Raw genomic sequence first — 14957 nt, forward strand, 5'->3', positions numbered from 1 at the left:
TCGCTCTGACCGTTACTTAGGTACAAGGGCTCATTGGATTCCACACTTTCTCCTTTTTCTATTGTGGATCACGGATTTGTATTTTTAACCACGGATACTATATCCTCTTGAAAATGAGAGTCGAGAACGCAAAATGGACATTCACAGTGACTTTTATTTCCACGACAATACATCGGCGAAGCACTTTAGCTACGGAGCTAACGTGATAGTATCGTGCTTAACTGCATATAGAAACAGACAAAATAAGCCCCTGACTGGAAGGATAGACAGAAAATCAAAAATACTACCAAACCCTGGACCTGTAACCACACGGTTAATGCTGTCCAACCTGGCGAAGCCTAGCAATGCTGTTGCTAACGACGCCATTGAGGCTAACTTAGCTACGGGACCTCGACAGAGCTATGCTAAAAACATTAGCTCTCCACCTACGCCAGCCCTCATCTGCTCATCACCACCCGTGCTCACCTGCGTTCCAGCGATCGACGACGCGACGAAGGACTTCACCCGACCACCGATGCGTTTGGCGGCTAGCGTCGGATAGCGCGTCTGCTATCCAACTCAAAGTCCTCCTGGTTGTGTTGCTGCAGCCAGCCGCTAATACACCGATCCCACCTACAGCTTTCTTCTTTGCAGTCTCCATTGTTTATTAAACACATTGCAAAAGATTCACCAACACAGATGTCCAGAATACTGTGGAATTTTGCGATGAAAACAGAGCTGTTTGTATTGGGATACAATGGTGTACCAATACTTCCGCTTCAACCATTGACGTCACGCGCAAACGTCATCATACATAGACGTTTTCAACCAAAAGTTTCCCAGGAAATTTAAAATTGCACTTTATAAGTTAACCCGGCCGTATTGGCATGTGCTGCAATGTTAAGATTTCATCATTGATATATAAACTATCAGACTGCGTGGTCGGCAGTAGTGGGTTTCAGTAGGCCTTTAAGAACCTTTGCGAACTGTTCAAAACGATCTATAGCGGACATTTTTTGTTGGTATATGAGAGACAATCACAGATTATTATCACACTTCAACATCTCTAACATGTAAATGCTGCGTCTTTGCCAGGTTGACATTGCGAATGAGAATCTGTTTGTAGTTTTTCACGTCCGTTGACCACGTCGTCGTTGCTATTCTTGAGTGTTTGGACTCCTACTTTTGCTTGATGCTTCCTGTTGCTTCCTTGAGAGTTTTTACATTTTTTTGACAAATCTTTGTGATCTTTCCGTTATCGAGTTTCCAAAAGGCGCCAGCAGGTCTTATTATTTTTGTTCATATTTTCATATTTGTGTCTTGTAGCTCCAAGACTCTTTTCGACTGCACCTGCAAACACTTCATTGCATTTTGGGGTAATGCCGAACACTCTTTGGGTGCATCGTGACACTTAACGTTGGCATGATACTCAGTCTAACTAATTCTTGCAACTACATTTTTGTTGAACTGTCCCATCATCTTTCTTTCTGTAACAAAATCCATATCTAAGACCAGCTGGCTCTTCTTGCCTGTCTGCTGTGCTTCTAACTAGAGATGTCCGATAATATCGGACTGCCGATATTATCGGCCGATAAATGCTTTAAAATGTAATATCGGAAATTATCGGTATTGGTTTCAAAAAGTAAAATGTATGACTTTTTAAAACGGCACTGTATACACGGACGTAGGGAGAAGTACAGAGCGCCAAAGAACCTTAAAGGCACTGCCTTTGCGTGCCGGCCCAATCACATAATATCTACGGCTTTTCTCACACACAAGTGAATGCAAGGCATACTTGTTCAACAGCCATACACTGAGGGTCGCCGTATAAACAACTTGAACACTGTTACAAATATGCGCCACACTGTGAACCCACACCAAACAAGAATGACAAACACATTTTGGTAGAACATCCGCACCGTAACAAAACATAAACACAACAGAACAAATACCCAGGACCCCTTGCAGCACTAACTCTTATACAATATACCCCCCCCAACCCCCCCACCTCAACCTCCTTATGCTCCCAAATTCCAAGCTGCTGTTTTGAGGCATGTTAAAAAAAAATAATGCACTTTGTGACTTCAATAATAAATTTGGCAGTGCCATGTTGGCATTTTTTTTCCATAACTTGAGTTGATTTATTTTGGAAAACCTTGTTACATTGTTTAATGCATCCAGCGGGGCATCACAACAAAATTAGGCATAATAATGTGTTTATTCCACGACTGTATATATCTGTATCGGTTGATATCGGAATCGGTAATTAAGAGTTGGACAATATCGGAATATCGGATATCGGCAAAAAAGCCATTGTCGGACATCTCTACTTCTAACAGAGGGGTGTGGTCTGTCAGACGAGAGCCAGCATAAAGTGCTTTAACTGATTGCTCCAAGAAAAATATATTTTCAAAAAGAATCCGGAGTGATCAGGGTTGCACTGTTTGTCTCCGACTCACTCAAATCAAAGTAGTTGATGAATGCTCTCGAATGGGATTTTGATTAATATTTTACCCAATTGGATCAAAATACCTGGTCTGATTGATTGAAAATCAAATATCTCTACAGTAAATAGTACTTGAATAGAAATAGTACTTGGTTTGTGTTAGAATAATTATGTGTAAGTTATCATACAACTCTTATTCTTAAAGGCCGTTGCTATAGTTATTAGCTATTGTGCTCAAGTTAGACTTTTCTATCTGTGCAAGGACAAAACTTATTGTCTGAGGGGTGGCCTCAGCCGCAGATGTTAACTTTGTTTTAGCCCGCTAACAGCCAAGGCCTTTAAGGACCTCAACGAAGATAAGATGACAGCAGAGACAAAGCAATCACAAGGCCCCCAGCACATTCCGTCACGTATTGTGCGTACTGGAAGCTGCTTTGCATGAAATGTGTGGCCACTCCTTTTAGAAGCGGCCTCAGTGATGTAACCAGGGACCTCCCAAAAAAATAGAGGAGCACATTAGACTGTTAGCTCAGAGCATGGTGGGAAATTGTAACTGAGCGTGCAATCCCAAACGTCTCTCCTCATTGAGCCAAATTGAACTCTGCATGATTCCTTGCTTCTTGTCTGTTTAATAAATGTCATTAGTGTTTGAACCTGACAGTTTGCAAATGATAAAGCCCTACAAGGTTGCAAAACTCAAATAGAGATAAGAATACATATTCTCTGAACAAGGACTTGAATGTAAGGGGTTCAGTGCATGTATCCTAGTAAAACCTAGCAGATAGTCAACAATGCAACTTGGATGTTGGAGTAGTGGTTACCATGTCTGCTTATAGTCAAAAAATTATATTTCAGAATATATACATTTTGCCCTTTTGTGTTAGTTCCTGTTCTGTGCTTTTATTTTGGCGGCTCTTCAGGTTTTGTTAGTGTTATTCCATGTTTAGTGCTTGTTCCTGTCCTGGGCTCTTATTTTGGTGGCACTTCCTGTTGTGTTGGAGTTTTTTTCATAACTCCTTTACACATGCCTTCAAGCACTTTTCCACTCAGCTGTTTTCTGTTTGTGATTAAGATGTTGAGACTGGCTGATCACTCCACATGGACACAGAACTTCGGATTCATGCTCTGGATTCTTCTCCTCCATTCCAGTTTCTGTAAGAACTTTTGCCTTCCTGCCCTTTATAGTCTTCCTCCCGACTAAGATAGCCACTCTGTTCTTGTTTATGTCATTTTACCTGTTGCGGTATTTTTCGCGGTGCAATCTTTCGTTCTTTTTTATGCACTGTAGTTTTTTTGTTAACTACTTAAATGTTGCGTTTAATCCCTGTCTTGAGCAATAAATACCCCTTTTTCCTCACGCTCCAACTTCGTTAATCTGCATCCCTAAAATCACGACAACCTCCGGCGTCGCCCATGACACACCGTTTGTCAACGCATGTGACTAGTTGTTTATGTATATGAGTCCTGCGATCATTTCATGACCAGTCCAGGGTGTTGTTGCCCAAAAGTCAACAACACCCAGCTCCCTAACACAGGAGTTGGCAACCCAAAATGTTGAACGAGAAGCCAGAAATCCAAAAATCACCTTATATAAGTCTTATAATGAGGTAAGTGTCTATATTAGCTATATTAGCCTACTACCAAAATGACTGTGTCACAGGCTGACTCAAATCTTTGACAGAAATGTTGCAATTACATTTTTCTACACATTTTTACAACATTGGAAAGGTGAGATAACTCTTGGAAATTACTGGCTCAGAATTACCAAAGGTATGGATGTGTGTGTCCAAGTTAAAGGAAACGGCAGGCTGTCTTCTTCTAATGGATTTATAAGAACCGTTGCAAGCTGAGTAATATTTGCTGTGGTCTGGAACAACACGGCACACAAACAACTATCAGAAATGCAGCAAATATTACATACAGATAATGTGTCATGAGACATGCAAATATAAATTAAATACACAGAGGACATAAGTAAAGGAATTTAAATGAGCTCAATAAATACCTACAAACGAGGCACAATGATGCAATATGTACATGCAGCTAGCTTAAATCGCATGTTAGCATTGATTACCTTGCGGTCATGCAGTGACCAAATATGCCTGATTAGCACTCCAACAATTCAATAACATCAACAAACCTTACCTTTGTGCATTCATGCACAGCATAAAACTTTTGGTGGACAAAATGAGACAAAGGAGTGGCATAAAACACGTCTTTCTGTGGCGGCGGCGGAAAACGTTATACATGTACACAAACTGTTGCGTCACAGTCCACACAACTATGGTGAGTTTAAGGGCCACCAAAATTAGTAGGACAAAACGGCACTCGCCCAATACTCTCACCAGTGAAACATAAACCCAAACATACTAAACAGTGGGTGTTCTTTCTTTTTCCATTTTAATTTATTTTTGAAAAAGCTCCATTGAGCCACTGGGGCGGCGCTAAGGAGCCGCGAGTTCCGACATAGCGAGGCCCTGATCCCAGATGACCAACCTTCCAGTGATGTTGGGGGGGAGTAACAAACAGCCAAGTCATGAGGCCACTCAGCACGTTTTTGGAGCCAAATACGACCGTAGCCAGGCGACGCATTGCAACATCCAAAAAAAAGCGGAGTGAACATTAAGGCCTTGCTCACACTGCAGGTCAATTCCCATTTTTGTTTTGCCCTTATGTGACCTGTACATGATTGTTTTATGCAAATGTGAACAGTGCAATTCTGAATTTTTCAAATCTGACCCAGGCTTCTTTCGTATGTGGATATAAATCACATAAGTGGGTCATTTTTTTTATATGGTGCCTTTTGCGTCCCCAGTATAAATCATGTCATATTTTCTCAAAATATTTACAATTGCTCATTCCATTAGTTTCTTTGTGTATGGTAAATTGTTGTCTATCATAAATACAGTGATATGGGCTTCAAACATTAGAATATATATTTTTTAAAGCTTTTGTTAAAGTTCTATTATGCGATTTTGCCATGTCCCTGGTGCTGTTTATTCAACTTTAATCTAGAAAATAACAAATAAAAACATATATTTTTAATTTTTTTTTGTTATGATATAATTATCATAGACAAGCTCTCTTTAGTCATATGGTGTATATTATCAAAATCGTAAAAAGAATTACAAAAAAATAAGGTTCTATGTCTGTCCCTGTGGTCGCTGTCCACTCTGTTAAGTTGCATTACTGTCCCTTTAAGAAAACAACCACATTTGTCAGTGACATCATTCTCATCAGGTAACATCACACCAGTGGCGGGAAACTCAACTCTGGTAAGCTGTGTGGTTTTTTAGCTCTCTTACTATCTGATGTTGATGTTTTTATGAAGTGAATTTAATGTGGTTGAACATAACGTGTCCACTCTGTTAGGCCTAAATAATAAGGAGATCAATCAAATTGAAATTTTTCAAAACATGTTTGTGTGAAATTATAGATTTCTTATCAAATATTCAAGTCCATGCTAGCTGTTATGTTAACACAGGCAGGCTGAAGGCTAACTTTAGCTCAAAATGTCCACCGTGTTAGTGTCCACCGTGTTAGCCTCATTCAACTAACACGGTGGACATCAACCTAACAGAGTGGACATGTATATAGTAATGTTGACTTATCACAATGTATATGGGTCGTTTTTTTTATAGGGTGCCATTTGGACTTCATAACTTGTAAAAAATAAATAGTTGATTTACCAATATTTTTATGTTCTATTGTATACATGACATATGTAACTTGCTGAAAAACATATTGGTCGAACTCAGGCACCTAAATCATAGTATATTTATATACTATGATTTAGTATATTTATATACTATGATTTAGGTGCCTGAGTTCGACCAATATGTTTTTCAGCAAGTTACATATGTCATGTATACAATAGAACATAAAAATATTGGTAAATCAACTATTTATTTTTTACAAGTTATGAAGTCCAAATGGCACCCTATAAAAAAAACGACCCAAGTATTTGACGCCACTGCAGTCTGAACCATCGGGTCCTGGTTATCCTGCCAACAAAAACATCACAAAGAGATGAGCATCATAGTTATTCGCCAAAAATAGAAGGTTGCAAAATAAATGGTTGACGAATGAGCGGGAAACAGTGGAAAAGAATATGTTTTAGGAACTCATGTCATGTTTCACCACTGCTGTCTCCCGACTGCTCGCCCACACGCTCTTCGGAGCAGACTTGGAAGCAAATCTCCCACAAACCCGCGAGAGCCAAAAGGCTTGCCATCTTTCTTCCTAATCTTCTAAGCAATAATTCGGTAACAGAAAATGTTGACTTTGATTGCACAAAAATCACTGAAAATGCCACAAATGTGCCATGATGGAGACCTACTAGAGTTGAGTTGAGTTTGAGTTTATTTGGAACATGCATGCATACAACATGGTACATCACAATATCCAGTTTCTCTATTCAACATGTTCGAAAAGGAGTAGGAAGAAGCAGAGCTTATTTAATCCTACCCCTTTTCCTTTACATAGCAGTTGCTAACAGTTTTGTTCACTTCCTGTTCTCAATTTATTCACAATATACTCCATAACTTATAACATTAAAATCAATAAATACATAATTAGTGAAGTAAGTTATATTTCATATGAGGAGATAAATAAGATTATCTAGAAAATTAATGGATGGTTGAAATAAATTTGGAATGTTTATCATGGTTCTAATTCTTTGTGCTTTGTAAACACTTTAAGTTTGAAGAGTTTCTTGAAGTGGATCATATTAGTACATTCTTTGATTTCTTTGGTTAATCCATTCTATCATTTAATTCCACATACTGATATACTGAAGGTCTTAAGTGTTGTACGTGCATACAAATGTTTTAAATTACATTTTTCGCTAACATTATATTTCTCCTCTTTTGTTAGGAAGAATTGTTGCATATTCTTGGGTAGCAGATTGTAGTTTGCTGTGTGCATAATTAGTGATGTTTACTTCCATCAACACGGTAGCACGCGGGTCGCATTACGATTATAATAAACATAGTTTTTTGTCTTTTTTTTGCAATGTGAACGACTATAGAAAAAGATCGGATTTGACCAAAAAAAAATCAGAATCGGACATCCTACCCTGAAATGTGAACGTAGCCCAACTATGCTCCGATGCAATGTTCCCTCTAATTTTTCATGTGTGTGAGCAAACGCAAAAACTCCCTGAGCATTCAGTGGAGCCCATGTGAGCAACATCAGACGTGCACACTGTGGCTACACTTGCAGCACACCTGTCCCAAACCTGACTAAATAACAAGTACAATCTACATCCATCCATCCATTTCCTACCGCTTGTCCCTTTCGGGGTCACGGGTGTGTGCTGGAGCCTATCCCAGCTGCATTTGGGCGGAAGGCGGGGTACACCCTGGACAAGTCCCCACCTCATCGCAGGGCCAACACAGATAGACAGACAACATTATCTTATTATTATAATCAAATGACAGCAGTCATTTCCATTTCTAATATAAGTGATTAGGCCCACTTACAATGACATTAACAAAAAATATTGTTTTTCATGAACTGTGTACTTGTATTGTTTGTCTGGGTGGAGGTCCTGCTTTGGAAATAATTTGTACCCCTTTCAGACATTGCATTTAGTTCCCATTAAAGCATTCACATGTTGCACAATGAGATGTAAGCAGGGGATCATGTGTACATTCCTGCAACTTCCTGCTTGTAAAAAATATATTTTTATTAGTATTTATTTAATATACTAACAGCATTTCATGATTAATATTTATAAATGAAGATTCCTAATAAATGTCACTAGAATAAGCACACATTTGATTGGTAAATCATAGTGTAACGACCTGGAATGACACTTTATGTGTGGTGTTGGAGTTGTCCGACTTTTTGTGTGGCTGTAAACGCATCACTGGCTAAGTGCCATATGTGCATGTGTTGGCGCAAGTGAGAAAGAGCGAGCGGCTGCTGTTGATATAACAAAGTTGCTTTTGGTCCGGTTTGTACTGCAGAAAATGACCAGTTTTGCTAGATATATTTTTTTTTACTAATGTTTTGGTGATGTGTTTATGGCCGACAATAAAGAGTTTTGCTCAGTAAAGTGATCGATGGAAATCATGACGTTACAATATTTGAACAATGATGACGAAAACTGTTTTCTCCGTCGTGTCAGTGTGTCGAAAATTGTTATGCGCTTATTTTTGTATTTGATTTTGTGCGTGCCATAGATTTGCCGTGCGCAGAGGACGCTTGAGCAGTGCACAATTGCACAGGCGCACACCTTAGAGGGAACGTTGCTCCGATAACTCGCAAAATCAATCAATATCGATTGATTTTCATGAAAAAGTACCGTACTTTCCAGACTATAAAGCGCACCAGTATATAAGACACACCCACTAAAATTTTAATGAAAAACATATTTTTCCATATATTAGCCGCACCACTATAGTCATAGGCCACAGATATATACATTGTGGAATTAGTTATTTATACATTAATATCGTGTAAATGTTTATTTACATACCTTAATTGTGTGGTGCAACGGTGCCTGTAACACGGCAGTAAAACGGGGAATCAAACAAAACAGAAGTCATCCTCATGGATCCACCAGCTGTGGGATTGAGCTCTCCTTCAGCTAAACAGACTCTATGACTCCAGTGACATTTTGGTGAATTTACGACGTAGCACGTACAAATATGCATGAAAACACTCTGACAGAAATCACACATTGAACGGTTTAGTAAGTAGGAATTGTGATAGTCAAATTGTAAAACTTACAAACGTTGCTTGGAGAGATGAAAAAAGAATCCTTTATCCTTTTAAGTAGATTTTCAACCCGCAACACCTGCAGTGAGCAAACTCGTCCAAAAGATGGCGCCATAGCACAAACAATAACACACCATTTCAAAGTTTCAAGGAGCTCTATTTACTGCATGTGTTTAATGAAAACTATTAAGCACAACACATTATGACCGTTAGCCAAGAAAGAAGCCATAAATTAACTGCACCGTTTTATAAGCCGCGGGAAAAAAGTAGCGGCTTATAGTCCGCAATTTACGGTACTTGATTGGCCTTTTCATTGTGGTCTGGCGAATACTTAATTTTTAGCCAGCTGTTTAGCACTGTTAGCTAGCGGCGGCGCTCCCCCAAGTTAATAATCAACACCTTAATTCGGTTAAACACACAACATTTCTTACAAGTATTATTATTTTATGTATTTTCGGACGTGCTGTAATGAAACGACTGGAACTGTGTGATGCATAACTTTGTATTGTATACATGGTCGAAATAAACTGAAGCTGAACTGAATTGTTAAGTTTCTAAATGTTAATTACCAATTAGAAAACCCAAAACCAGTGAAATTGGCACGTTGTGTAAATGGTAAATAAAAACAGACTACAATGATTTGCAAATCCTTTTCAACTTATATTCAATTGCTGCAAAGTCAATAAACTTAAAGGCCTACTGAAAGCCACTACTACCGACCACGCAGTCTGATAGTTTATATATTAATGATGAAATCTTAACATTGCAACACATGCCAATACGGCCGGGTTAACTTATAAAGTGCAATTTTAAACTTCCCAGGAAACTTCCGCTTGAAAACGTCGCGGTATGATGACGTATGCGCGTGACGTCACGAGGTCAAGGGAAGTGTTTGGACCCAATTCAAATACCTCTGTTTTCTTCGACAAAATTCCACAGTATTCTGGACATCTGTGTTGGTGAATCTTTTGCAATTTGTTTAATGGACAATGGAGACTGCAAATAAGAAAGTTGTAGGTGCGATCGGTGGAGCGGCGGACTACAGCAACACCAACACCAGGAGGTTGTGTTGTGTTTTGAGCAGGATAGCAGACGCACTACAGTGAGTAAGCCCGCCGCCGCATCTAAGTTAGCTTCTATTTTTTAGCTTCGCCAAGCTGAATATTATTAATCGTGTATTCACATGTTCATGGTTTAATAGTATTTTTGATCTTCTGTCTAACCATCCAGTCAGGGTTTTTTTTAATTTACTTTCTATCTGCATTTGAGACTGATGCTATCACGTTGGCTACGTAGCTAGGTTAGCTTCTATTTTTTTAGCTTCGAAAAGCTGAATATTATTAATCGTGTATTTACATGTTCATGGTTTAATAGTATTTTTGATCTTCTGTCTATCCATCCAGTCAGGGTTTTTTTTTATTTAGTTTCTATCTGCATTTGAGACTGCTATGCTATCACGTTGGCTACGTAGCTAGGTTAGCTTCTATTTTTTTTAGCTTTGAAAAGCTGAATATTATTAATCGTGTATTTACATGTTCATGGTTTAATAGTATTTTTGATCTACTGTCTATCCATCCAGTCAGGGGTTTTTTTAAATTTAGTTTCTATCTGCATTTGAGACTGATGCTATCACGTTGGCTACATTGCTAGGTTATCTTCTATTTTTTTAGCTTCGCAAAGCTGAATATTATTAATCGTGTATTTACATGTTCATGGTTTAATAGTATTTTTGATCTTCTGTCTATCCATCCAGTCAGGGTTTTTTTTATTTAGTTTCTATCTGCATTTGAGACTGCTATGCTATCACGTTGGCTACGTTGCTAGGTTAGCTTCTATTTTTTTAGCTTCGCAAAGCTGAATATTATTAATCGTGTATTTACATGTTCATGGTTTAATAGTATTTTTGATCTTCTGTCTATCCATCCAGTCAGGGTTTTTTTAAATTTAGTTTCTATCTGCATTTGAGACTGCTATGCTATCACGTTGGCTACGTTGCTAGGTTAGCTTCTAATTTTTTAGCTTCGCAAAGCTGAATATTATTAATCGTGTACTTACATGTTCAGTCACTGTGAATGTCCATTTCGCGTTCTCGACTCTCATTTTCAAGAGGATATAGTATCTGAGGTGGTTTGAAATACAAATCTGTGATCTACAATAGAAAAAGGAGAGAGTGTGGAATCCAATGAGCCAGCTTGTACCTAAGTTACGGTCAGAGCGAAAAAAGATACGTCCATCACTGCCTCTCAAGTCCTTCACTGTAACGTTCCTCATCTACGAATCTTTCATCCTCGCTCAAATGAATGGGGTAATCGTCACTTTCTCGGTCCGAATCTCTCTCGCTCCACTAAAAACAACGGGGAATTGTGAGGAATACTAGCTCCTGTGACGTCACGCTACTTCCGGTACAGGCAAGGCTTTTTTTTATCAGCGAGCAAAAGTTGCGAACTTTATCGTCGTTGTTCTCTACTAAATCCTTTTAGCAAAAATATGGCAATATTGCGAAATGATCAAGTATGACACATAGAATGGATCTGCTATTCCCGTTTAAATAAAAAACAATTCATTTCAGTAGGCCTTTAATGTTCGAACTGAGAAACTTTGTTTTTTTTTTTTGCAAATAGTCATTAACTTAGAATTTAATGGCAGCAACACATTGCAAAAAAGTTGGCAGAGGTGCATTTTTACCACTGTGTTACATGGCCTTTCCTTTTAACAACACTCAGTAAACGTTTGGGAACTGAGGAGACCAATTTTTGAAGATTTTCAGGTGGAATTCTTTCCCATTCTTGCTTCATGTACAGCTTAAGTTGTTCAACAGTCCGGGGGTCTTCGTTGTGGTATTTTATGCTTCATAATGCGCCACACATTTTCAACGGGAGACAGGTCTGGACTACAGGCAGGCCAGTCTAGTACCCACACTCGTTTACTATGAAGCCACGTTGATGTAACACGTGGCTTTGCTTGCTGAAATAAGCAGGGGCGTCCATGATAACGTTGCTTGGATGGCAACATATGTTGCTCTAAAACCTGTATGTACCTTTAGGCATTAATGGTGCCTTCACAGATGTGCAAGTTACCCATGCCTTGGGCACTAATACAGCAAAGCCGGCGGCATTTCTGGGTGTTGTTGATAAATGGCTTTCGCTTTGCATATTGGGAGTTTTAACTTGCACTTACACATGTAGCAACAAACTGTAGTTTACTGACAGTGGTTTTCTGAAGCGTTTCTGAGCACATGTGGTGATATCCTTTACACACTGATGTCGGTATTTGATGCAATACCCCCTGAGGGATCGAAGGTCACGGGCATTCAATGTTGGTTTTCAGCCTTGCTGCTCTCTGAACCTTTGGATGGTATCCCTAAATTCCTTGCAATAGCTCGTCGAGAAATGTTCTTCAACTGTTCGACAATTTGCTCACGCATTTGTTGACAAAGTGGTGACCCTCGCCCCATCCTTGTTTGTGAATGACTGAGCATTTCATGGAATCTGCTTTTATACCCAATCATGGCACCCACCTCTTCCTAATTAGCCTGTTCACCTGTGGGATGTTCCAAATAAGTGTTTGATGAGCATTCCTCAACTTCCTCAGTCTTTTTTGCCACTTGTGCAAGCTTTTTTGCAACATCTTGCAGGCATCAAATTACAGCAAAAAGGAGGACCCTTTACATGTATGTCTTTAGTAGGTTACACACATTTTGTTAACAAACAAAAAAAACAAATTTAGCTTCTCTGTCCCTGTTTGTTACGCCGGCTCTTTTTGTAAACAAACTTCTTCTCTGCTTTTGTTTCGAAGCCTGATTCTCTCAGAGCTGCTGTGACACAGTCCCTTGAATTACCAAAATGACTGAAAAGTGCAAAGCCACTCGTCTCAGAAACCATTGGAATGATTTCAGTTTCAGTTACCCGCGGCATTTCTGGGTGTTGTTGATAAATGACTTTCGCTTTGCATAGTAGAGTTTTAATTTGCACTTACAGATGTAGCGACGAACTATAGTTACTGAAAGTGGTTTTTTGAAGCGACATAAGTGTGATATTCTTTACACACTTATGTCGGTTTTTGATGCAGTACCGCCTGTGGGATCGTAGGTCACGGGCATTGCCACTTACGTGCAGTGATTTCTCCAGATTCTCTGAACCTTTTGATGATATTACGGACCGTAGATGGGGAAATCCCTAAATTCCTTGCAATAGCTCGTTGAGAAAGGTTGTTCTTCAACTCTTCGACAATTTGCTCACGCATTTGTTCACAAAGTGGTGACCCTCGCCCCATCCTTGTTTGTGAATGACTGAGCATTTCATGGAAGCTGCTTCTATACCCAATCATGGCACCCACCTGTTCCCAATTAGCCTGTTCACCTGTGGGATGTTCTAAATAAGTGTTTGATGAGCTTTGCTCAACTTTCTCAGTCTTTTTTGCCACTTGTGCCAGCTTTTTTGAAACATGTTGCAAGCATCAAAATTCAAAAGGAGCTAATATTTGCAAAAAATAACATTTTTCCAGTTCAAACGTTAAGTATCTTGTCTTTGCAGTCTATTCAATTGAATATAGGTTGAAAAAGATTTGCAAATCATTGTATTCTGTTTTTATTTACCATTTACACAACGTGCCAACTTCACTACTAGTTAGCTTGAAACAACACAACAAATGAGTGCTTATCTTTCATAAAATGTTACCATCATAACTCACTCTAAATTGTGTCACTGTAAAATTGAGTGTGTGTGGTGTGTAAATTGTTAGCCGTGGGGGGTTCTGTGTGTATGTTGGGCTGCTCTGCTCAGAGTTTTTAGCCTTTAGCCTGAATTCATACAGAAAAAATATTACATGATTAAACAGTCATAGCATCAGAAAATAAAGCTCATGTTGCTTTAGAAACTGATGTCAAAAGGTGAAAAAAAAGTTTTCAATTTGTTCAGTCACTATGTATTTTCTTTAAGTTTCCATTGGGGAATGGTGTGCATGCTCACTAGCATGAGTCAGGCCTGGCAGTGAAGGTTGATGTCTCAAAGGCAGACGATGCGAGAATACAAAAATAGAAATGGCCCTCACGTGCATGTTTGCACAACATAACACATGCTAGTGGCCGCACGTCAAAATCATCCTCAACAACTTGCAGTAAGAATCATTATTTTCCACACATCTCTGAAGTACAAGCATCAACCACATGCTTTTGGCAGAACCATGGGTCCCCAAAACTGATCAATCACAATTAGGGATGTCCGATAATGGCTTTTTGCCGATATTCCGATATTGTCCAACTCTTTAATTACCGATACCGATATCAACCGATACCGATATATAGAGTCGTGGAATTAACACATTATTATGCCTAATTTGGACAACCAGTTATGGTGAAGATAAGGTCCTTTTTTAAAAAATTTATAAAATAAGATAAATAAATTAAAAACATTTTCTTGAATAAAAAAGAAAGTAAAACAATATAAAAACAGTTACATAGAAACTAGTAATTAATGAAAATGAGTAAAATTAACTGTTAAAGGTTAGTACTATTAGTGGACCAGCAGCACGCACAATCATGTGTGCTTACGGACTGTATCCCTTGCAGACTGTATTGATATACACTACCGTTCAAAAGTTTGGGGTCACCCAAACAATTTTGTGGAATAGCCTTCACTTCTAAGAACAAGAATAGACTGTCGAGTTTCAGATGAAAGTTCTCTTTTTCTGGCCATTTTGAGCGTTTAATTGACCCCACAAATGTGATGCTCCAGAAACTCAATCTGCTCAAAGGAAGGTCAGTTTTGTAGCTTCTGTAACGAGCTAAACTGTTTTCAGATGTGTGAAC

Source organism: Entelurus aequoreus, linkage group LG15 (genome assembly GCF_033978785.1).
Source record: "Entelurus aequoreus isolate RoL-2023_Sb linkage group LG15, RoL_Eaeq_v1.1, whole genome shotgun sequence".
NCBI lineage: Eukaryota > Metazoa > Chordata > Actinopteri > Syngnathiformes > Syngnathidae > Entelurus > Entelurus aequoreus.